Below are 27090 nucleotides of genomic sequence, written 5' to 3' on the forward strand. Positions count from 1 at the left end.
GACCCAGGTATGGAAGTTCATTGTAGCAGCCCTAATTGACTAAGATCATTACTCAGTGGTATTTTGTACAGTGATTTTGTTTGTAGGATAATATTTTAGTGGGCATGGCAATGCTAGAAATTGACTGGGCTCTGTGTCCCCTTAGTTAAAAAGATGTTTGAATTCCCAGACAAATATTCATGCTTAAGAATGAGACCATGTAAACTTCAAATTTTGATTGCCAATGTGTTTACACTGATCAATTATTATCAATTTGTCATGAAAGTAGTTGACAATATATTTGTGGTCATCAAACAATTGTGATTTACAATGCTTCAGTAATAATCATAACCTAAAATTGTATAACCAATGTAAGCTGCCTTTTGCTAGAATAGTATTATACTATTTAATTTTTAGGAGAACAGATGGTCATTGATATTATAACTGAATTTCATTAGTTAATAATTACTTAATGACACATGTTGCATTTAACAACACCTGTATTCAGTATGTTTTTTCTGAACAGTGACCCAGGAGTGAGACCCAGGTGCCTACTTTATTCAGCACATGCATGTAGGGGGCCATAGACCTGCCCCTCCAGCTTCCAGGGTCTGTTGCCTATCTGCCTAATGAAGGGGTTTGGAGCCTCAGATTCCTTCCTGCCCCAGTGTTTGTCATTCTCTTTTGCTGTCTGTAGACTTTAAAGCTTCTACATGATTTGTTTTTCTCATATTGCTTCCTCTTCAGATGACTGAGGTATAAGAATATTTCATGTGTTTTGTGGCCTGAATTGCTTAACCTTGTGTAGCCTTTGAGTATCTGGATCAAATTTGCAGTCAAATAATATTGTTTCTCCCTTCTTCAGCCCTCTTCTTTCCCACCTCTTTCCATGACTTTTCAGTCTGTCCTAGTTTTATGAGGTTGTTTAAAAAAACGCAATGGGAAAGATTTGGAGAAAATGATGAGGTCGTTCGTTGCTGGGTAACTGTTCTTTAACAGTGATTCAGTACTCAATAAGATTGTTTTATCTGGTTCCAGGGTCTTCCCAGAATTTCACTGTTGCTGATTTTGTGTCCTTTTGGGGGGGAAGGGACAAACAAACAGTAAACAGAAGATTTTTTTCCTATTATGTTTCCCAAATTTATATTTTTTTATTTTAAATTGGTGCTTTTTATCAAAGTATACTTCAGCATGATGAGATCCTATTCTTTGTTCTCTTGATACTAAGGGATTTTCCTAAGAAACAGTTTGAATAATATGTACAGCACTTCTCTCAAAGTAGTTCCAAAGACCAAATGTAAAAAACAATGTACTTTAAGTAATCTATTTAAATAGACATCAAACCTCAGAAGCAAACCTTTTAACACAGCTTGCTCAATTCCTAAATTCTCTATTTATGGATTATTTCTTAAGTCGCTAAAATTTATTGATAAACAGTATTTTCAAGGGGGATCATTAGTGATACAGTTTCCTAATTTTTTGAGGTTTAAGAATACCTGCCTGGTGCCTTTATAGTAAATGACACTTTGGCTGGATGTAATCCTTGGGTCACAATTTCTGTATCTTGTAAATTCTGTGGCAATTGCTCAATTTTCTTCTCTCTTTACATTTTCTTTGGACAAGGTTGAAGCCAGACTGACTTTTTCTCTCTGATAGGAAAATATCTCTTTGCTACCTGAATGGGTGCCTGAAAAATTGTCTAAGGGCTCAGATCAAATAACCAGGAAATGTCTCGATGTCAGTTGAGCCATATAAAATATTCAATATATGAGGGGGGAATCCCCCCCCAAAACTGGAGTTTATAAAAAACTGTGTATTAATTCTTACATGTTTAAACTGCAGTCACCTCGAAAGTACTCTCCATTTGATGCAATACATCTATTGAGATGATTTTTTTCCACTGCTCAAAACAGTTTTTGAACTTACCGGTTTTGGTGCCTTTTAGTGTTTCTGCCATTTTTTGTTTCACTTCTTCCACTTCAGCAAAATGTTTTCTTTTGAGGACTTTTGTCATCCAGAGAAACAAGAAAAAGTTGCTGTGGGGGAGATCAGATGAATAGGGATGGTGGGGCTTGGGGTCATACCGTTTTTGGCCAACACTGCTGAACACTCAGCACGGTGTGGGCAGGTGCGCTCATAAATCGCCCATCATGAAGTGGGCAAATGTGTTGGGAGAGTCTTCAAAAAACTGTCACTGAATCTGAATGTAACCTCTCACAACAATGCTGCCTGGTACACTGACACAGATGGGTTCCTAGAACACTCACCTAGCTGGGGAAGCCGGTACTACAAGGGATCCTCCTTCCAGAAGATAATTCCTTTTTTTTTGGAGGGGGGGTGTCTCTCCCTCATATGGCATTATATTACTATGTAAAGATTCAGAATTCATATTTTTAAAGAAAATTTTCTATGTTATACTAGTGAGTACTGTTTTGTTCTCTCTCTGAGTTGTTTTTTTTTTTTTTTTTTTTTTATATAATTTCAGTTCTAATGATCTCTGCCCTCCTGCTTATGCACAAGAAGACTACCCTTCTCCTAACAGGTCTGAGGGCAAGCCCCAAGCACTGAAATTTAACTCTGCTCCCTAATCTTTCTGTCCTCTGATACGATCCCATTCAGAGAAGCAATGTGTTCCCTAAGCATTCTCAACTCTATTGTAAAGATCAGAGAACAGCTTAGTCTCCCATCAATCACCCTTACTTTATAACAATCATAACTTTAAATCCACCAGGACAAGTCTTATTAAGTTTTTTATTCTTGTATATGATGCCACAAAAATTCATGGACTCATAGACTCCCAGATCATCTTGTATCTATCTCATTTTGATTCCTATAAGGGTCTACATGAACCCATTTCCACCCCATGTTTCACTTGTTCCCATCTCCTGAGATTGTTTCATTTTCTCTCAAGTTCATAGTCCATCATCATCAGCAATATCTCTTTAGTCCTTAAACACTTTTCTGAACATTTGTTTCACATTAATGCTCTCACATAAACCTGACTTTCACTGATGATTCTTCTTCCTCTGCAATTGCTCACAACCCTTGAATTACAAAGTTGCTTAAACGGTTCTTCAGGGACATGTGTTACTAGTGGATCCAATGTCATTCCTAACTTACCGTGGGTACAACGCTCTCCTCGCTTGACATTAACAAGCATCTTTTTGTTGTTCCTTGGCTTGGCCCACGTTTCCTATTTGTGCGCTTGTGTTCTTAATTGCCTCTGGGCCAATTCAGCATTGCAAACACTCCAAAGTCATTGGACCTCACTGTGGGGCCTTGTATGTAAATGGACAGGAAACCCACCCCCTAAGCCACTGTTCCTATCAAAAATAGAACCCCATATGTTTTTCCAGTTTGGGGAAAGCCAATCAATGTGCCAGTAAGTTTGTTTGCTTTCTGTTCCATAGTCATGCATGTCCATGTCTTCTTCAACGATAATATAATGGAGTGATTATTAGCTTAGGTCAGGGCACAAGCTCAAAAGCATGAAGAGGCTAGACAGCTACTGTAGTGATGGATGCAGTCCAGGGGAGAATTCTCATCCTAAGCAGATAGGCTCATTCAACTGTAGATGATGCTTGCTTTGAATATGAACCCTTTGAAGACAGAACTCTGATTTTTCAACAGAAGCAGAAGTTTCGTATTTTTTATATGAATTACCCTGACTTTTAAATATGAACTCAAATTGTTTAAAACATGCATGAAATATACATGCTATGTTTGTACCAAGCTATTTCACTTGGCTTTCACTGTAGGAGTACCTTGACCTATTTCCTAAATCTCCTCTTACTCCACACACTTGTAACCTATACCATGAACAGCCAGAGTTTCAAATACTGCTCTCATGTTTACCTCCTTGCTCATGATGTACCTCAAAGACCTAACTTGTCATTTCTCTTTGGTTATTTTCAAACACATGTAATATGTCTAAATTTGAACTCAAGCTCTTTCTCCCAAGATTGTTCTTATTCCATCAAGAATAAGAACTTGAGTGGAACCTTCATGCACTCAAGTTGCTCATGGGGGAAGGTAACAAACTGTGGGGTCCAGTTAAGATGGAAAGAAAGGACAAAGGCAGATCTGCATGAAAGAAGCATTCTCTATGTGTGACCTAGAACTCAACCAAACAAGCAAACAAAAAATCCCAAATCTAAACCTGTCCACAAAGGAAGAATGTAAGGAGACTGACCTGTCTTGACCCTAGCTCTGGGAGAAGGACAGATGAAAAGTCTTTCCTAAAAATTAAAACCGGAAGCTGTCCCTTATATAAATTCAATGCCAGAATACTTACAACCTATGTTGTCCCCCAAATATTTAACATCCCATTCATTTTCAGGCAACCAGGACTGGTGGTGTTCCCCAGCAGAAGCAGATCCAAATCTTCTCCAAAGGAACACCTGTTCCTGCCAAGCAATCAAGGATTCATTGTGATAAGGTTACAAGAAATATGAGCTCAAATTTTTAAATCACCAAACTCCTAAAGAAGCAAGCTAATATTTGTGAGGACATATAAAACAGTATCAAACAGAAAAAACTGAAGATAGTAGATATAAATTTTAAATTAAGTATATGTAATGAGTAACAGGATATAAAAGTGGGAATAAAAACTATGCCTACACAGCAACATATAACAAAATGTGACACAGGGATTTATTTAAAATCTCAGTATAATTTCTATAAGTGAAAATACTGAAATTAGAATTTAATACAAGTGAAAAGATGTAAACTTAAATATTCCTCTGAAAAACTGTTCCCTTATGATACACATATAGAGAAAGTGATAGAAAATATGAAAGAGCTTTCAAAATATATGAAGGATAAAATGGGAAAGTCTAATTTCAGTTTAATCAGAATTTCAGAACACAGACACAATGAAGGTAGAAAAAGTTGAAGCGCTATTCCAACAAAGCTGGTATAAATATATATGAAACAAAATAGATCTGAAAATTAAAAACATTACCATAAACATAGAGTTAATATTATACACCAGTGATGGGATTGTAAATTGGTATATCCACTTTGGGGAACAATTTGACAATAACTAGTAGAATTTAAAATATGTATACTCTCTTAGGAATTCTACTTCTAAGAATCCATCCTAGAAAAGTCCTTATACTTAGAGACATGTATAAAGATTATAACTACAGGACTATTTATTTTTGTAAAAAAGAAGGAAAAAAAAACCCCTCTACTTGTCACTTTGTAGGGAAATTGATAAATCATGGTTTATTTATATAATGAAACATAATTCAGCAGTTAAAATGAATAAGCTTGATTTACATGCATAAGCATGGATAATCTTAAAGTATATAGTATTAGTAAAAAATAAGTTGCAGAAGTCATGCAGAATTTAATTTGTGTAAATATTAAGATAAAGTAATAGTCTATGTTATTTATAAATATACACATGTAGTAAATGTACAGAACCACACATGGAAATGATACACACCTTCTTCTGGGGAGGAAATGGTGAAAAAAGGTTCCAGTTAGGGCTTTAGCTATGTATGTAGTTTTTCTCTTTTATTTTTAGTTATTCATTTTTTAATTGAATTTCTTGGGCTGACATTGGTTAATAAAGTTATATAAGTTTCAGGTATATAATTCCACAGTACATTATCTGTACACTGTACTGTGTTTTTACCACTCCAAGTCTTCCCCATCCATCACCATTTATTCCCCCTTTATTGTCTTCTACTTGTCCCCACCCCCGTTTCCCTCTAGCGATCACCATATTGTTATCTGTGTCCATGATTTAGTCTTTTTTTCTATTTTATTTTATTTTTTATTTTTATTTTTTTAATTTATTTTATTGATTATGCTGTTACAGTTGTCCCAATTTCCCTTCCCTCTGCTCCCCTCCACCCGGTGGCCCCCCTCCCTCCAGTTGTTCCCCCGCTTTAGTCCATGTCCATTGGTTGTGCATATAGTTCTTCTCAACCTCTTCCTGTCTATTCCATTCCCTCCTACTATGCTTCTTAATTCCTGTACCATCTCCCTCCCTCTCCCCATTCCCCTCCCTGCTCACCTCCCCCCAGTATGTTCCCCATACCTATAGTTCTTTTTTCACTCTCGTTGCCTATTTAGTTTGCCTTTGTTTTGATTCCCTAGCTTCTGTTGTTGGTTCTTGTGAGGCAGTTTTCATTTTAATGTTCATAATTTTGATCCTCCTTCTAAACCAGTCCATTTAACATCTCATATAATAGTGGTTTGGATCTAATGAACTCCTTCAGTTTTGCTTTGTCCTGGAAGAGCTTTCTCTGCCCTTCTATTCTGAATGACAGTTTTGCTGGATAGAGTATTAGTGGCTGCATATTTTGGATTTTCATTCCTTTGAATATTTCTTGCCAGTCCCTTCTTGCCTGCAGAGTCTCCCTTGAGAAGTCAGCTGATAGTCTAATTGGGACCCCTTTGTACATGATTCTTTTCGTCTCTCTTGCTGCTTTTAAGATTCTCTCTTTTTCTTTAATTTTTGACATTTTGATTATAATGTGTCTTGGAGTGGTTCTTCCTGGGTCCAGTTTTTTCTGGAGCTTTCTGTGCTTCCTGGACCTATAAGTCTATTTCCTTCCCCAAGTTTGGGAAGTTCTGCTTTGTTATTTTTTCACATAATTTTTAAATTTCTAGTTCTTCTTCACCCTCTGGCAATCCTATAGTCTGAATGTTCGATCTCTTATAGCCATCCCAGAGGTTTCTGATCCTCTCCTCACTTTTCTTACTTTTTATTCCTCTTTCTGCACTGGTTGACTGTTTGTTCCTTCTCTATGTTCCAGTTTGTTGATTTGATCTCTGGATTTTATTCCCTCACCACTTGTCTAGTATGTGTTTTTGTTCTTTTCAGTATGAGTGGTTTTCTTTCCTTCCTTGTCCTGTTCCAAGTTTTTTGTTAATTCTGTAAGCCACCTTATAACAATAGCTATGAACTGAGCCTCTGACAGGTTTCCTATTTGTTTGTCTGGTCTGTCAGGTTCTTCTTCTGCTGCCTGGTGAGCTGCATCACCGGGATTTCAATCGTTGTCTCCTTCATTTTGACAGAGTTGTGTTTTGCTTTGTTTCCTGGGCAGGCTGTGGGGGGCAGAGCCCCATGTACTCGTCACTACCCGGTGACCAGCAATGATCCTGACGTTTTTTGCAGTGCTGTGGCGCTTTGTGTGTGTGTGTGGGTGGGGGGGGGGGGGGTCTAAGATGGATTCCTGCCGTTATTCTCCACTGAGAGACCGGGATCCATCCTCCCGCCCTCTGGGCCTCTCCGTCCGAGGCAGTGGGGGGGCTGCCTTTCCCAGCTTTGGGGTCGCAAGCTGCTGGGGCTGGACTGCAGCTGGGGTTGCTCCCCCTGCAGCTCTCCCCGCTGCTACCACAAACAGCCCCACCCGACCTTTCCGTTCTGGTTCCGATTTCGCCCCTCCTACCCGTCCAGGCGAGCACCGCTGGTTTATAACTTCATACGTTGGGCTTCCATGTAGTTTTATTTTCTGGAATTTCTGGTTATCTTTTGTTTTGAGGTAGTTGTATTCCTCTCTAGTTGTAGAGGGAAACCGAGTGTGTCCCTCTAAGCCTCCATCTGGGCTGAACTTTTTTTTTTTTCTTTCTTTGCTTAATCCCTTTACCATTCTCACCCAGCCCCAACCCCCTCCTCTCTGACAGCTGTCAGTCTGTTCTTTATATTCATGAGTCTGTCACCACTTTGTTAGTTTATTTTGTTCATTAGATTCCACATATAAGTGAAAGTTTTCTTCTTTTCCCACTTTTTGGAAAGGTAAGCTCTGAAGTAATATGGCAAAATGTTAACATCTGTTTTAGTGCTGAGTTCATAAGATATCTGTTATATTATTTTCCATAGTATTTTGCATAATGTAAAAATATTTTAAATGAAAGAAGGCAAAGGAAACTTGTTTTTTAATTTGGAAAGTTGTAATTAAAAAAATAAAATAAAACCAGGACAAATTTGTTAGAACAGGCAGTCTTTTAAAAACTGAAGACTGGGAAAACATATTAGATTTAATGAGAAGCAAAGTAACCTGAGGTTCTCTGGAAAACTGGAAGAAGGCAAAAAGTAGATGGCATGACATAAAATGCCACATAGCCAAGAAAAGTTTTAAAGTAAAAGGTAATTGAATATTTATCAATATGATAGTAATATGAGAAAGAATAGACAAATACCTAGATTACATAAAATGGGCTATCTAAGCCTTTTAAAAATCAATTTTGGAAGCATTACATTTACAAGGAAATGTTATTGATCTTTGAGAAGTCTTTAACATCACCGATAGATGTATATGTTAACAGATTTAAGTAACTGATAGATATATTAAAAATTTATGACACAATTTTAAAGAACATTTAGTTTTTATTTCTCATATTAAGAACAGCATCTAAAATATTCATCTAATCATACACAAATGCACTGAATTATTAATTGTAATGTACTTCCGCTTTAGCCTGAGAATAAAACTAAATTAGCATCATGTGTAAAAATTTGTGGGCACACTATTGCTAAACTCAATGTTCATTTCTTGAGAACATTAAAGAAAAATCTTTCTCTGAGTCTTTAAAAAATTAAATAAATCTAAAAGTGTTTGTGAAACAATAACTCCATTTTATTTAAATTTATATATGCGACTTTAAAAATTGTACTTTAAGAGTATATTTATTATTATTTAATAATCAAGAATAATTGAGAAATAAAAATTAAAACTGTTTACTTGCTAATTATATACATGTGGCCTATATTTATGACTTTGTGAGGTATAGACTAGAGTTTTGACACAGCTATTTCTGTCTAGGTAGGACATGTGAGTATGTTGGAGTCATTTAGTGGCAGTTAGCTTACCTGTAATTGCCATCACAACCATAGAATTAGGCACTACACTGTAATTATCATTTCCCAGGAAGCAGAAACTCTGAGGGAAAGTTAAACTTTGTATTGCACAAAACTCTTACATGCATACTATAACAACTCCTCTTTCAAATATCAGGATTCTATTTCTTCAAATTAATTCAAATAAAAATCAAATAGAAAACATTTTTAACAGACACTTCAAGTAACGAAAGTATACTTTTGATGAATCAAAATATACTTTTAACAACTTTACTTGTTATCATGATAATTTTGGTGTTCTTGCTGGAGAATTTTTTTTAATGATTTCTTTTGAAACCAGTATTTATTTCCCAGTTGTAACCCTTCCTAATTCTCCACTCTTAGTTTATTTTGCTTCTCTTACCTTTCACTTCCTATAATCGATGCCAACCATTTTAATACACCAGGAACATGTCCTACTTATAATGTCTCAAGCATTGAGGAGCATAGCATTCCCAGCATATTTATTAGGAGTGCAGGGTCTGGAGCCCCATCTGTTTTAGAATATATCTGAGTTTAAGATGTAGGTGTCTCACTACCATATTTGGACCTCCTTTTATTCTTCTAGCACACTACATGAGTTCCTAGCACTGGTAATTTTCATTGTCTGCTTTGTCTTCTCCCTGAGCCCTACTACAAAAGGGAAAACTGTTTCAATGTTTCCACCACAAATTTGTATCATTAAGCATATGTGTTCTTTTTTTTTTTAATTTTTTGATTTATTTATTGTTTTTCTATTACAGTTGTCCCACTTTTTCCTCCATTGTTCTCCCCACCCCACCCACCCCTTCTCCCACAGCCAGTGCCCACCCTGTTATGCATGTTCCATGGGTGATTTAAGCTAGACCTTCCCCCTTTTTGTCCCCTTTCTCCCCTCCCCCCACCTGCTAGGTTACTGTTAGTCTGCTCCTTCTTTACATGCCTCTAATTCAATTTTGCTCATTTGATTGTGTTGTTCATTAGTCTCCTGTATTAGGTGATATCATATGGTATTTGTCTTTTATTGCCTGGCTTATTTTGCTGAGTATAATTCTCTCTAGTTCCATCCATGTTGTTGCAAATGGCAGGAGTTCCTTCTTTCTTTCTGCTGTATAGTATTCCATTGTGTAAATGTGCCACAGTTTTTTGATCCACTCATCTACAGATGGGCACTTAGGCTGTTTCCAGCATTTGGCTATTGTAAATAGGGCTGCTATGAATATAGGGGTGCATAGGTTCTTTTGGATTCGTGTTTCGGGATTCTTCAATTATAATCCTAGCAATGGAATTGCTGGATCAAAAGGCAGTTCCATTTTTAGTTTTTTGAGGAAATTCCATACTGTATTACATAGTGGCTGCACCAGTCTGCATTCCCAACAATAGTACACTAGTGTTCCCATTTCTCCACATCCTCATCAGCTCTTGTTGTTTGTTGATTTGTTGATGATGGCCATTCTGACCAGTGTGAAGTGGTATCTCATTGTGGTTTTCATTCACAATCTCTGATGGCTAGTGATGTTGAGCATTCTTTCATATGCCTATGGACCCTCTGCCTGTTCTCTTTGTATAAGTGTTTTTTCAGTTACTTTGCCCATTTTTTAATTGGGTTGTGTGTCTTCCTGGAGTTAAGTCATATAAGTTCTTTACATATTTTGAAGATCAATCTCTTGTCTGAGGTATCATTGGCAAATATATTTACCCACATGGTTGGTTCCCTTTTCATCTTGCTGATGTTTTCTTTTGCTGAGAAGAAACTCTTTAGTTGATGTAGTCCTATTTGTTTATTCTTTTCTTTATCTCCCTTGCCTTAGGAGATATGCCAACAAAAATATTGCTATGTGGGATATCTGAAAACTTCCTGCCTATGTTTTCCTCTAGAACTTTTATGGTGTCATGGCTTACATTTAAATCTTTGATCCATCTTGAGTTTATTCTAGTGTATGGTGTAAGTTGGTGGTCTAGTTTCATTTTTTTGCATGTCTCTGTCCAGTTCTCCAAGCACCATTTGTTGAAGGGGCTCTTTTCACTCTATGTTATGTTCCTTCCCCCTTTGCCAAATATTAGTTTTTCACATAGATCTGGGTTTATTTCGGGGCTCTCTATTCTGTTCCATTGATCTATATGTCTGTTCTTATGTCAATACCAGGCTATTTTGATTACAGTGGCTTTGTAGTACAGCTTAATATCAGGTATTATGAGTCCTCCTACTGTGTTCTTTTTCCTCAAGATTGCTTTGGCTATTTGGGGTCTTTTTTAGTTCCATATAAATTTTTGAAGTATTTGTTCTAGGTCTGCCCTACAGCTACAAGAACTAGAAGAACAATAACAAACAAAGCCCAAACTGAGTAGAAGGAAGGAAATCATCAAGATCAGAGCAGAATTAAATGACATAGAGAATAAACAAACAATTCAAAAGATCAATAAAACCATGAGCTTGTCCTTTGAAAAGATAAACAAAACCGACAAGCCTTTAACCAGGCTCATCAAGAAAAATAGAGAGAGGACCCAAATAAACAAAATCAGAAATGCAAGAGGAGAAATCACAACCTATACCATGGAAATAAAAAGGATTGTAAGAAATTATTATGAACAACTGTATCACAAGAAATTCAAAAACCTAGATGAAATGGACAAATTTCTGGAAACATATAATCTTCCAAAATTGAATGAAGAAGAAGCAGAAAGCCTGAATCAACTGAAAACAACTAGTGAAATTGAAGGACTAATAAAAAAACTCCCATCACACAAAAGCCCTGGATCGGTGGATTCACAGGCGAATTTTACAAAACATTTAGGGAAGAACTAACTCCTGTCCTTCTCAAACTATTCCAAAAAATCCAGGAAGAGGGAAGACTCCCAAACTCTTTCTACAAAGCCAGTATTACTCTAATTCCAAAACCAGGTCAAGACACAACAAAGAAAGAAAACTACAGGCCAATATTGCTAATAAACATAAATTCTAAAATCCTCAGCAAAATATCATCAAACTGGATCCAGCAACACATTAAACAGATCATACACCACAATCAAGTGGGATTCATCTCAGGGGTGCAAGGATGATTTAATATTCCCAAATCAATAAACATAATACACCACATAAAGAAAATGAAAGATGAAAATCACATGATCATATCAATAGATACTGGAAAAGCATTTGATAAAGTACAACAGCCATTTATGATGAAAACACTCAGAAAAATGGGAATAGAGGGAGCATACCTCAACATAATAAAGGCCATATATAAGAAACCTGAAGCCAACATCATACTCAATGGACAAAAACTGAAAGCATCCCCCCTGAGATCAGGAACAAGACCAGGATGTCTATTCTCTCTACTCCTATTCAACATAGTGTTGGAAGTCCTAGCCACAGCAATCAGACAGGAAAAAGAAATAAAAGGTATCCAAATTGGAAAAGAAGAAGTAAAACTGTCATTATTTGCAGATGACATGATAGTGTACCTAGAAAACCCTATAGATTCAATGAAAAAACTACTTTACCTAATAAGTAAATTTGGAAAAACAGCAGGGTATAAAGTCAATATTCAGATATTGAAGGCATTTCTGTACACCATCAAATAAATGTCAGAGATGGGAACTAGAAAAAAATCCCATTTACTACAGCAAAAAGAAAAATAAAGTACCTAGGGATAAACTTAACCAAGGAGTTAAAAGACCTGTACTTGGAAAACTATGTAACACTGAAGAAAGAAATAAGGAAGATACAAATAAATGGAAGCATGTACCATGTTCATGGATAGGAAGAATCAACATCATTAAAATATCCGTACTACCCCAAGCAATTTATAGATTCAACGCAATCCCTATTAACATACCAATGATATATTTCATAGACCTAGAAGCATATGTGTTTTATAGTCAGACAGCCGTAGGTTGACTCTGTTATATGCTAACTATATAGTGGACAAATTATCAAACCACTTTCAATTGTAATTTCCTTACGTGTAATGTGGGGATTTTTTTCATCATTATTCTTTCATCCATTGATTTAATTTATTTATATTTATAAAATTTCTTGAGTAAATACGAAGTACTGGAGAGAGAATAATAAACAACATCTAAAGGTGCCTTTCCTCTATTGACCTTACAGTTTCATTAGATATTAGTATTTAATGCATATGATTGTTGAATGGATTAAATAAAAGCATATTAACAATGAACATATCTACCAGTGTGTAAGTGCCAGATAAGGTTTTAAGCGCTCTACATAATTAACTCATTTATTTCTTATATCAGTAGTATGAGGTAGGCGTTATTCTTATTTTTATTTTATATCTGACAAAGGGAAGCCACAGAAAGTTTAAGTAGTTTTTTTTTTTTTTTTTTTTTAAGTTTACTGATCTAGGAAGTGGGAATGCTAAGATTTTTCACCCAGGAGGCCTTGTCCAGAATTTATGCTCTATGATCTCTAGAATAATACTTCCTCCCTACAGAGCAATTAAAGTAACAAAATCATAATGTAACTATCAAATTTCTAAAGGAGTCAACATAAAATACAGAATGTCTCCAAACTGAAGTCTATAACTTGATCTGATATTACATATTTAAAAAAGGAGCACATCACTAAACATGAGTAGTGTCAATAAATATTACGAAAATGAGAACCCTCCTGAAAGCAAAAATTTGCACAGTCTGTTCAGCAATTCCAGAAGAGAAACCTGTGTTAATCATAAGAACAATAGCAATAAGAAGCACTAAACATCACTTCTTTTGAAATAATTTAATACTTCAAAGTCAGGCACCAAAAGAATTCATCATGGGAAATATCAGAACTGTGTTGAACTTCCTTGCAATTTATTTGTTGTTAATATTATTTGTGAGACACCACAATTGTTTCAGTGTTTGTAAAGTTATCAATTCAGCCGTAAACTCCCCAGGAATATAAATGCCATATTCTTACATCATATGGCAATACCTGTCTTCTCTCACATTATTAACATGATTATATATTATTTTAAATTTTTTTAAATGTTGTCTCTCAGAAAGAAATATCCTAGTTCTCTGGCAAGGTAAGCCCCTCCCTGTGAATATTAATCTCAGTACCCGAAGAAGAAGTTGTTCTCCTGATTTCTTTTAATTTTTATTTTTTAATTACAGTTTACATTCAATTTTATTTTGTGTTAGTTTGAGGGATACATCATACTTCCTCTTCATTAGTTCTTACATGATTCAAATATGCAGCCTCTACAATCTACCATCCTTACTTACAAACTTCCTAAAGGGCTATGTATGCTTAGTGCTGCTTCTGCCTTAGTAGTAGTTACACTCGCCCAATAGCCTTCTGTGCTGAGTATGGGCCTTGCTTAAACCACTTGTTTACATGTATTTCTCTTCTGCCATTAATTCAGCGACAAGCTGATTCCTCTTCATCATTACTGTAATAATAGCAACTAACATTTTCTTACATTAGAGTAGGTGTCCAATAAATATTTAATCAATGAATTACATTTTCTATTCATTTTTATATGTTTTAAATTATTTGCTAAATTATTATAAAATATTTTAAAATATGTTATTGTAAGTTATTTCAAAGTACCATACAACTATAATGGGTATAAAAAAAATCTATTTGAATTAAAAGAAAAGATGAAGGAAGTCAAATCTATAATCTTTTTTTTTTTTTTGAGGGTTGAAGAGTTATCCCATGTTTTCCAGCTTTTAAAATCATGTCTTCATATTTTACACATCCTTAATTCATTATATTTTGTGTAAGGATGTATATGTTTATTAACTTTCCAGCATAATGAAAATTATATAATTAAGAAATTTTTTAGAGTAAGTAATTTTAGTGAGTTTTTAGTCCCCCCCCACTCCCTACTTTTTTATTATATGCAGAGGTTCAGGAAAGAAACTAATTTTTAAAAATGAATGCCCTTTTAACTTAATTTTTTTTTTAATGTGAAAAAGAGGGACATTTATTGAAGAAGATACAAAAAACATTGTACATAGGACAATGATGCCTCAATCCCCTTCAAAGTAGGCACCTTGGGACCTCACACAGTTCTCCAGTCTTTGCTGATTGCAGCCCGTACATGTTCAACACTCTCAGGTGTTCTGCTTGTTACAGGCCTTCCAGAACGTGGATCACTTTCAACAGATTTTTTAAAAGTATACTTTATTGATTATATTGTTACAATAGTTCCAGTTTTTTCCCCTTTGCTCCCCTCCACCCAGCACCACCCCTCCCCCAGGAATCCCCCCCCCCAAGTCCATGCCCATGGGTCATACATACAAGCTCTCCTGCTTCACCCTTTCATATATTCTTCTTCTTCTTTTTTAATAAATAAATGATTAATTAATTATTTTAACAATAAAAAATAACAATCCCTCCCTCTCAGACTTAAGAGCCTTTATAATCTTATAAAGGACAATGGGCAAAGGTCTCAAGCTCCTCTAGCTGCTTCACGCTGGACATGGTGGTCATCCTACCTACCCTGAGTGGGGGTGTGGAGGGGAGGGTGGCCTTCCCACACGGGGAAGGATCGTGCAGACTCCAGGTCAGTTGGCTGTCCCCAGACAATGACGTGTTTGGTTTAACAGGCTGGCATCCTTGTTGTATTCTGGGGGCAACGGATTTGGCAACAGGGTTAAAAGACATCATTCAATCCATAACCACTAGATGACAAAAGACAGGGGTTAATTTTTCAATGTCCCACATTAGGGAACAGAAGAGCTTCTTTGGAGGAAGATGTGCCAGGCACATCTTACCTGTCCAAAACCCTTTTGCCCATTATACTTAGTTTAAGCTAAGGGAAATATTTTAGGTTTCCCCCCCTCTTAGACCTCTGGACCCTTTCTGTCCAAGCCATTAGGATGAAAAAGAGAAACTGGTTTTGTAAAGTGAAGCCCACAGACCACCCCATACTTCACCAACCCAGCCACTTAGTTCAGCCAAACCATTGAGTCTCAGGAGGCAACGCTGCAGACAGGATTAAGTGAGGCCTATATGTACAGACAATCACTCAGGTAACGAGATCATAGGCTTATGCCCTTTGAAAACAGAAAACACATGTTAATTTCTATAACATAACCCACAAACCAGTCTCTAAATCTGTAAGACTGTCTTATTGGAAAGAAATCCAGTTTTAAGGCATTTGACATTCTTCTTGCCTGCAAATTAAACATCTTTGATGATACCACAGACATTGTTTAACTTTCAAATGAAAGCATATTTTAAATGAAAAGAAACTTTAAAGACAGTTAGCTGCACTACTTTATAGTCTGCCACTGATTATTGTGATTTTCTTAAAATAACAATTTTTCTCCCTAAGATTACCCTCCTTGTCATTACAGGAACTCATTAAATCCATTTTTAATTTATCATGTTCATTTGCATAAACACAATAAGAGCAGCAAATGATCACTTATGATCTTTAGTTCTGCTTTGCTGGAAATTACCCAAGGAACATTTAGAGTGACCTTCAGTCTGCCCTTCAGGGCACAGAAGCAGAACCACATACCTGGCATTCAGCCTTGCCTGTACACACCTGTTTTTTCCAAGTCCTTCTGGGTTTCCATTGTGCCTTAAGGTCCCTTCTAGACATCTTTCAGGAAAACAACCTTCACTCCTCCCCTGGAAAGATTGCTGTGGACCGCACAACCAACCACAGTACCAGGCCTTTTATCTCATGGGCTTTTATTACCTTTGAAAGTCATTCCCAGTTCCTCAGGGCTTTTTGGTAACAACCAGAGCCCAAGAATGTCTCCTTTAGGCATGACATTCCAGTCAAAGTCTTGGTCAAAGAAACCTCTATTAACAACTGGTCTTATTAGTTTTATGCAAAGAAACTTATGTCATTACTTACTTCTTTAGAATGCCAAACTCTGGAGGGATCAGACAAGGAGAAAAAGATACAGTGTGAAGGAAAATCCTTGTCCTTCTGATATTCACCGAACTGGCATTTCCATTCTTCATATTTTCATTTTTCCCCTACTAAAATTTTTTTTTTGTTTTTCTATTACAGTTGTCTCACTTTTTTCTCCCTCTTGCTTCCCTGCATCCTGTCCCCCCCTTCTCCTACATTCAGTCCCCACTCAGTTGTCCATGTCTGTGGGTCATTTATACATGTTCTTTGACTAGACCCTTCCCCTTCTTACCCCCTTCTCTCCCTCCTGCCTCCCCCCTTGTTACTGTTAGTCTACTCCTTGTTTACATAGCTCTGGTTCAATTTTGCTCATTTGTTTGTGTTGTTCATTAGTTTCCCGTAATAGGTGACAGCATAAGGTATTTTTCTTTCGTTGCCTGGCTTATTTCACTAAGCATAGTTCTCTCTAGTTCCATCCATGTTATTGCAAATGGTAGACGTTCCTTCTTTCTTTCTGCTTCATAGTCCATTCAACTACCCTATGTCTTTTGATTGGAGCATTTAATCTATTTGCATTTAAGGTTATTACCAATAAGTACTTATTCACTGTCATTTTCCCCCTTTGTACTCGTGTTCCTCTCTGTCTCTCTCTGTTTCTTCATCTTCTTAAAACAGACCCTTTAGCATCTCTTGCAATGCTGGTTTGGTGGAGATGTATTCTTTTAGCCTTCTTTTGTCTTGGAAGCTCCTTATTTCACCCTCCATTTTGAATGAGAGCCTTGCTGGGTAGAGTATTCTTGGTTGTAGGCCTTTGTTTTTCATTGCTTGGAATATTTTTTGCCATTCCCTTCTGGCTTGTAGTGTTTCTGCTGAGAAATCTTATGATAGCCTTACTGGAGCTCCCTTGTATGTTATTAGTTATTTCTCTCTTGCTGCTTTTAGGATTCTCTCTTTGTCTTTGAATGTTGGCATTTTAATTATGATGTGTCTTGAAGTGGGCCTGTTGGGGTTCCTCTTCATTGGGACCCTCTGTGCTTCCTGGACTTGCATGACTCTTTCTCTCCTCATGTTAGGGTAGTTTTCTGTCATTAGTTTTTCAAAAATGTTTTCTATCCCTTGTTCTTCTTCTTCTCCTTCTGGAATTCCTATGATACGGATATTATTACGTTTCACGTTGTCTTGCAGCTGTCTTAGAGCCTCTTCATCTTTGTTCAGTCTTTTTTTTTATTTTGTTGCACTGTCTGGGAGTTTTTATTTTGTTGCACTGTCTACGTTGTCTTCCAGCTCGCTGACCCAATCTTCTGCTTCCTCTAGCCTGCTTTTAATTCCTTCTACTGTGTTCTTCAATTCAGAGATCACATTCTTCATTTCCTCCTGGCTCTTATTGATAGCTTCCATGTCCTATTTCATGCTGGTGTAATTCTCAGTAAGTTCCTGTAGTTTTTATGGAGTTCCTTGTAGCTTCCACTGAGCTCATTGAGCTTCTCCATAATCCATGTTTTGAATCCCATATCAGATAGTTTGCTCCCCTGTTTCATTTAGCACTCTTTCTGGGGACTCTACCTTTTCCTTTCAATGGGGGGTTGTTTCTCTGTCTCCCCATTTTTGTGACTCCTATTGTTTGTTGGTGCTTCTTAGAATGATCTGCACTTCCTGGATCTGCCCCTGGTGGCGTCAGATCCTGTACCAGTCTGGGCCTAGGCAGCCTGTTGGAGACTTCCAGGGATCTACTGCCTTTGTCTGGCTTCTTAGTTGTTAACCTATTCAATCTGTGGTTAGGTGTCAGGCTTAAGGACTGTGGGTGTGGCAGCTTAATTCCTGTAGGCAGGGCTTTTGCTTCCCCTCAGGCTGATGCCACTTGGCCGGGAATGGTCTGCCTGCAGTGTGGGGATGAGTCAGCACTGGGATCCGGCCGGCCGCTTCCCCAGTTCTCCCCTCAAAGCCACCACACCAAACTCTCCCCAAGTGTCTCCAGTCCTCTCTGACTTCCCTCTGCTTGAGCCCAGGGTAAGTGAGGGCCAAGGTGTTTTTGTATGTGACCCACTTAAGAGCTCTTTTTCTCCATCTGTTTCTCTCCGGCTAGCAAGAAACCCTGTGGCTTTTCACTTTTCACAGCTGTATACTATTTTTTATACTATTTTACTTTACACTCTGTTGCTGTAGGCTGGGAAGCCCAGCTGGGGGTTTAGACCCCGCCCTTCTCAGGGGGAACTCCCAGCTGCTGGGCTGTTACTCAGTCCTTTCAGCTGCTACCCATGGGAGCCCAGCCAGCCCTTCCGCGTCTCTGCACTCCCCACCAGTCACGTTGTGATGTAGCGGCCTTTTTTGTCTCTCCGTGGTTATAAGACTTCTCTCCAGCTGGTGTTCGGTTGGTCATTCCAGTGATTTCCCCAAAATTAAGTTGTAAATCCAGGCTGGTCCTGGGAAGAGGTAGTGTACCTTCCACTGACTCCGCCGCCATCTTTGACCTCTCCTTTTAACTTTAATTTTATTTTTATCCTCACATTCTCTTCTTTCTTTACTGAGGTAAATTTACTAACAGTAAATTTTACTCTTTTAAATATACACTTTTATGAATACCCTATATTGACAAATTTATAGTTATATAAGCACCGACAATAATCAAGCAGAGAATATTTTCATCATTCTATAAAGTTCTCTTATGCTGCACTTGTAGAAAATAGCTTCTCCACACACTCAGCTGTTGGCAGCCCCGATGTGTAAGAAAATGAAGGAAAAAAGAATGCCTTTCTTCCTTAAAGTATGTCTGATGATATTTCACTTAAGACATAAGTATCCCTGGTAAAGCACTAATTGGATAGATATAATTTTAATACTCTTAAATTATATTTCCTACTATTATGCTATGAGAAAGATATTTCAGAAAACAGAGTGTTCAAGGGGGGAGGGGGGAGGGAGAGAAGTGGGTAAGAAGGGGAAGGGTCAAGAAAATAAAAAGAAAATAGAGTTTAAATCAATAATATAAAATCTAATTGTTTCTGTAATTTTGCAATATAACATCTGTCTGTGGTTGAGAAATTACCTATTTTATGGTATAAGCTTTGTGACACAGGATATAAAGAAAAGCAATCTTATCAGTGCCTTGGATGTTTTTCTCTGCTTTTTATTCTTTTGGGCAGGGCTGAGATCAGTAAGTTTGTTTAGGATCAGCAACGTATTTTTTTACATCTAAACCAAGTTTTTATTTGTTCTGAAGTTGTGTGTCATGGTGATTAACAAATGGATATGCCTGACAAATGAAAATCATAGAACATACCAAACTATTCCAGGGATTGGAGGATAAAACCATCTCTAAACTGAATTTAAATTGAAATACAAGTAAATACATTATTATTTTTTTTAATTTTAATGATGGGTTTGTGGAGAAGGGGATGTCAACTGGAGTTTTGTGCAGATAAAATTAATTAGTGAAGCCCCATTTTGATGTCTGGATAAGCCCTGTGGAAAAAAGGAGAGAATAAATTTCATGGCACAATGTTTGTCTTATTCTGGTCAAAGCTAGTGGGGATTAAAGGCAGACCTAATCCAATGTTGATCCATGACAAATCAGATTCTGTAATATCAAAATTGGAACTAAAAAGAAAGAGAGAGTGCAATCAAACAATAGTGAGTATGAGTGATCCAAAGTTCACATCATATTGGACTGAACTATATTACACACCTTTGAATATGCTGCTTTTAAATTGGTATTTTTCTTTTTTGATGTATGTGAGCAGATTTTTCCTGTTCTCCTCTATCTGACACTGCTCAGTCACCACTCTTTGATTCATACCCATGCCATGTACATATATTTTGTTTTTATTTTCCTTTCTCTGTAGTCTCTGTTGTCTTGCCTTGTCTGTGTGGGTAAGTCTCCATCCTTTGTCATCTCTTTCAGTAACTCTAGAGCTTCAATTTTCTAGCTTCTTAATGAGTATCTATCTGTAGGTAGATTTTCTACAAGTACTTCAAACTCAACATGCTCCTAAAAAATTTTCCTCGACTGCACGTGCTTAGTACACAAATGTTTGTTTGAATTGAACTTCTTTCATTTGTGGTGAGAATAAAAATGAAATCTAGGTTTTAAATGGATTCTTAATGGATAAATATTACTGGGAGCAGATGAAAAGAGAAGGATCTTCCAAATGTAGAGGATACCATGAAGTACAAAACCATTTTAAAAACATTTTATATTCCTAGGAGGGTAAGATTAGGCTGTCTGGAGCAGCAAGAGATTGGTAGGAAATAAAGTTCGGTGGTTAGGTTGGGACAAAAATGTTTCCAAGAATTTGGAAGCAGAGAAGTTTAAACTTTCTTTTTTACACCAAAACCCATTAATTATTTTGGAGTAGGGAAATAATGAACATTTGTTGGTTTTTTATCTGGCCTTTATTCTTTGTTCCACTCTTTCTAAGAGTTTTCAGAATTTTATTCTGGATATTCACTGACCTCTCCTCAATAGAGTACATATATTTCAATGGAAGACAACATCACCCTTAGCTTCAGGGTAAGTACATAACCTAAATCTCTTCAATTAGAGTGAATCTCAGGAATCTTGTTCTGAAACATTCTCTTGAGGTGTGTAGAACTGACATAAACATATGCTACAGCTAAAATGTAGCTATGCTGGAAGCCAGCCAGAAAATAGCTCAGACAAGGCTAGAATGATCTTTTTTTTCTCAGCTAGAGATGTTTTCTGAAGATTTTGAAGTATCATAAAAATTAAAAGAATAATTTTTAGAAAATACTAATGTAAAATTTCCTTTCATACTCTCTTACCTTAAATCAGTTTATTTTTGAGAAACACGAAAGTATTGTATATTGTCTTATATCTTATATTGGAAAAATGCAGAAGTATTATGTATGATTTGATGTGTTTAGGAAATGAATATATTGACTTACCAATGAACTGGATCTCTTTCAATGCTTTTATAAATTTTAGTATTAATGAAACAAATAGAAGTTTTAACTCCATTCCTTTTCCATGTCTTTAGCTTTGATTTTTAAAAAAAGACTAGTTCTTTAAAGCAGAATTTGGTTCACAACAAAATTGCAAAGAAGGTGCAGGGATTTCCCATATACCTCTTAGCCTTACACATGCATAGTCTCCCCAGCCCCATTGTCAACATCACTCACCGAATAGTACATTTGTTACCAGGATGAATCAACATAACACACTATAGTCACCCAAGGTCAATAATTTAGTTTAGAATTCACTCTTGGTGTTGAATATCCCTTAGGTTTGAACAAACTGTATAATGATATATATATATATATATATTATTATAATATTATATGGAGTATTTTAACTAGCCTAAAAGTCCTCTATGCTCTGCATATTTATACTCTAATCTCTACCCCCACCTCAGGCAACCCTTGATATTTTTATTGTCTTCAGAGTTTTGACTTTTCCAGAATATCATATAGTTGAAATCATATAGTATATAGCCTTTTGAACTGGTTTTTTCTTTTTTCTTTTTTTTTTTTTTTTACTTATTAATATGTACTTAGGGTTCCTCCAGGTCTTTTAATAGCTTGATAGCTCATTTTTTTCTAGAACTGAATAACATTCCATTGTTTGGATGTCCACGGTTTATTCATTTACCTACTGAAAGATGTCTTGGTTGTTTTTAATTTTTGGCAGTTATGTATAAAGCTGCTATAACATCCAGGTGCAGATTTCTGTGTGGACAAAAGTTTTCAGCTCCTTTGGGTAAATATCAAGGAGTGGGATTGCTGAAGGATATGGTAAGAGAATGTTTAGTTTTCTAAAGAAACCATCAAATTGTCTTCTAAAGTAGCTGTACCATTTTGCATTCCCTCCAGCAATGTATGACAGATGCTATTACTTCACCTCCTCACCAGCATTTGGTGCCTCAGTGTCCCAGATTTTGGCCATTCTAATAGGTATGTGGTTTTATCTTATTGTTTTAATTTGCTTTTTTCTGATGATATATGGTATGGAGCATCTTTCATATGCTTATTTACAATCTGTATATCTTGTTTGGTGAAGCATCTGTTGAGAACTATGGCCTACGTTTTGATCAGGTTGTTTGTTTTCCGATTATGACTTTAGTTCTTTGTATATTTTGGTTAAGAGTCCTTTATCAGATGTATCTTTTGCAAATATTTTCTCCCAGTCTGTAACTTGCCTCTTCATTTTTTCACATTGTCTTTACATTGCAGAGGTGTTTAATTTTCATGAAGTACAGCTTATCAGTTATTTCTTTCATGGATCGTGTCTTTGGTGTTGTATCTAAAAAGCCATCACCATAATCAAGGTCATCTACATTATTTCCTTTGTTCTAGGAATTTTGTATTTTTAAATTTTACACTTAGATCTATGATCCATTTTAAATTAACATTCTATGAAGGGTATAAAGTCGGTGTCTAGATTTATTTATTATTTTATATTTGGATGCACATTTGTTCTAGCACTATTTTTTGAAGATAACTCTTTTTGCTTCATTTTATTGACTTTGCTTTTTTGTCAAAGATCTGTAGACTATATTTATGAAGATTTATTTTAGGGCTCTCTATTGAGTTTCATTGATCCATTTGTCTATTTAGTTGCCAGTGCCACATTGTCTTGATTACCATTGCTTTATAGTAAGTCTCGAAGTTGGGTAGTGACAGTTCTCCAGCTTTGGTCTTTCCCTTCCATATTGTATTGGCTTGTCCACATCTTTCACCTCTACTTATAGCTTTAGAATCAGTTTTTTTTTTTTTGATATTCATAAAATAACTTTCTAAGATTTAATTAGGATTTCATGGAATCTATAGATCAAGTTGGGAAAATCTAATATTTTGACAATATTGAGTCTCTATCCTTAAACATGGAATGTGTATTTAGTTCTTCTTTGGTTTAATCAATGTCTTCTTGTTTTCCTCATACCCATCATACACACACACACACACACAGATGTGTGTGTGTGTGTGTGTGTGTGTGTGTGTGTGTGTGTGTATATATATATATATATATATATATATATATATATATATATATATATATATATATATAAGCCCTGGCTGGTTTGGCTCAGTGGATTGAGCGTCGGCCTGCGAGCTAAGTGTCGCTGGTTCGATCTTCCAGTCAGGGCACATCAGAGAAGGAAAACTCTGACTCCAAAAAACCTCCGCTGCCTTGCGGCATACCTCTTCAGGGGAAAGGCTAAGGGAGTAAACCCCGACAGAAAATCCGGAGCCGGAGTCCCTAAGGCGGTTTGATGTTGTAGTCAACACCGGCAACTCCTGCGGCGCACCTGAAGCCAAGCTGTATTGACTCCGTCTTTCCCTTGGACCCTTCAGCTGCGAAGAGAGGGGGGGTCTGCTGCATGGGCAACAGCAGACCCTCCATATCACCCTGCCCAGGCTCTGTAGCTTCAGCTTCACTGGAGAGGACACTCCAGCGTCATCGCAAGATGTCGATTCAACACGGGAGGAGACAGATACCGTGTCACTCCCGAGTCGGACTGCACAGCCATTCTCGGCGGTGCGGATAGACTCTTAAGAAGCTAAACCATCATCTCTCGAGACGGACAGCTGCCGACGATATATATATATATATATTTGTTGTTGTTGTTAGATTTATACCTAAGTATTTCATTGTTTTGGGTTGGATTTTGTGAAATGCTTTTTCAACATCTATTGATATGATCATGTGATTTTTCTTTTTTAGTTTGTTGGTGTGATGGATTGCATTAGTTGATTTTCAAATGTTGCACCCATTTTCCATACCTAGAATGAATCCTATTTGGTCATGATATATAATTTAAAATACTTTTTTAAGATTCTATTTGATAATATTTTTTACAGATTTTTGCATATATGTTCATGAGAAGTAATGATATGTAGTTTTATTTTCTTGTGATGTCTTTGTCTGGTTTTAGCATTAGGATACTGCTGTCCCCATAAAATGAGTTAGGATATAATCCCTCTGCTTCTATATTATAAAAGAAATTATAGAAAGTTAGTAGAATTTTTTCCTTAAATGTTTGCTAGAATTTACCAGTGAACCCACCTGTTCCTGGTGCTTTCTGTTTTGGGAGGTTATTAATTATTGATTCAGTTTCTTTAACAAATACAAGTCTATTCAGAATGTTTATTTCTTCTTGTGGAGTTTTGGCAGATTATGTCTTTCAAGAATTTGGTTTATTTAATTTAGGTTATCAAATTTGTGGGTATAGATTTGTTCATGATAGTCCTTTATTAGCCTTTTAATTTTCATGGGATCTTTAGTGATATCCCTTTCACATTTGATTCTAGGAATTTGTCTCCTTTCTCCTTTTTTCTTAGATAGATTGGCTAGGTACTTATCAATTTTATTGATCTTTTCAAAGAACCAGATTTTGGTTCCATTGGTTTTCTCTATTGATTTTCTGTTTTCAATTCATTGATTTCAGCTCCAATAATTTATTTTCTTCTGCTGGCCTTAAATTTAAATTTTCTATTCCTTCTCTAATTTTCTAAGATGAAACATAATTGTTGATTTGAGATACTTTTTCTTTTCTATTATATACATTCCATGCTATAAATCTTCCCCTAAGCACTGTTTTTACTGCATGCCACAAGTTTTGATAAGTCATGTTTTCACTTTTGTTTACTTCAAAATATTTTTATTTCTCTTAAGATTTTTTTTAACTCCTGTGTTATTTATGTGTGTTATTTAATCTCCATGTATTTTGTGATTTTTCTAGTTATCCTTCTGATATTGACTTCTAGTTTAACTTTATTGTGGTCAAAGAGCACACATTGATTGATTTATATTCTTTTAAATTTGTTGAGGTTTGTTTTATTGCCCATATGGGGGTATATCTTGGTTAGTTTTGATTTTTATTTCCTTTTGTGTTAAACCTTTCTCCAAAGAATTTGCAAAACCTCTTCTGCAATCAACAGTGTCGTAGAGCTGGTTCATCAGCTTGCAAGCATGAATGGTTAAATTTTTGGTAATTTTGCAAGCTGGTTTTTAAATTAGCTGTTATTAAATAAAATTAAATAAATTTACAATTAAATAAATTTATTAATAAATTAAGTTATATTAAAAACAAAGGTAATACTCAGCACTTCCTAATTATTGTATACATTTTATTATTATGTATGATTTTTAGGTTATTTACTTCATTGTATCTAGATATTGGCAATACTATATAATCAATTTCTAATTCTATGTTCAAGGACTTGCATTAGTAGTTTGATGGGCTATGGTGAGAATGTTTATATTACAGAAATAGGCAAATGCTACAAATCAGAGCTTGATTTATTGTTTTCCTTATAATCTCTTAATAAAAATAAATACAAAAATATTGCAGAAATATAATCCAGAATCAACTCAAAAGTGTGTTGTGCCTGCAGCTGTAACATTGTGTAACACAAAATAAAAATGAGGAAAGAATAGTATTTTTAAAGTATCTGAATTAGCAAAGATGTTGCTAACATTATTGATGAAGGATTGAAGTTGTAACATTGATCTTCATTGTTTTACTTTTATTGTAACGAGCAAAGAAAAGTAAAGAAAAATATTTACCGACATTCACAACAGGGCCGCTGATATTAGTCAATTGCAAATATAGAAATGTTTGTAAATTCAACAAAAGTGTTCACATTTTTATAGCAGTAAATTTATAATTAGCTGGTATACGTATACATGTATGAACATACACATTTTTGTTTTGTAGACCACTGGCTATAACTTTCTACTCCATTTTTTACTTGATTCAGTGAAGGCTTTTTTAGAGAGATAAAAACTTTTCAAACAGTTTTTGAGATGTCAAATCAGAATAAAGAAGCAAGCAAACTATTTGGCTACAGATATTCTCCTTGGCCTATAAGAACAACAACAATTCATATTATAGAACATCATATAAAATCAGTCTTTCTGTTGAGTAGGTAAAAGAAAGTGCTTCTGATGGCAAATACTAGGGTAGTGATAGCTAAATATTTCATGAAGTACTTTTTGTAACTTTAAAAATGGATAGTATAAGAATTTTGCAACTTGGAAAGAGTTCAAAAAAAGAAACTTTTTTTCTTTTTACTTTCTTGCTTAGTTTTGTTTCTGTTTCCTTGTATTTTTATGAGATCTGTTTCCTCCATGGCAATTCTGCCCCCTGCAGGAAAAGAATGGATGATGATAATTTCCCACTAATGAATTCAAGTTACTAAAATATTCTGAAAGACACTTAAAAAATACCAAACATGTTCTTATTAGTGTCCTCAGATCAATGTGCTTCTCATAAAATAGTATTCTGTTTATTATTATAAAAATTAATATTTATATCATATCTCATGGTAAGATATTTATGCAATTTTTCCTACTAGATTTATGAAGTTTGTAGCCCCCATCCCCACCCCAGCAAACTAGTACTGTACTCTGGACATTTTAGTGCTTAAATGTGTTACAAAAGAATAAAGTTTCTTAATTTTACTTCTTTTCCACTTCCAAACATCTCTATT

This window comes from Furipterus horrens, unplaced genomic scaffold (genome assembly GCF_987537825.1).
Source record: "Furipterus horrens unplaced genomic scaffold, mFurHor1.1.pri manual_scaffold_5, whole genome shotgun sequence".
Classification (NCBI taxonomy): Eukaryota; Metazoa; Chordata; class Mammalia; order Chiroptera; family Furipteridae; genus Furipterus; species Furipterus horrens.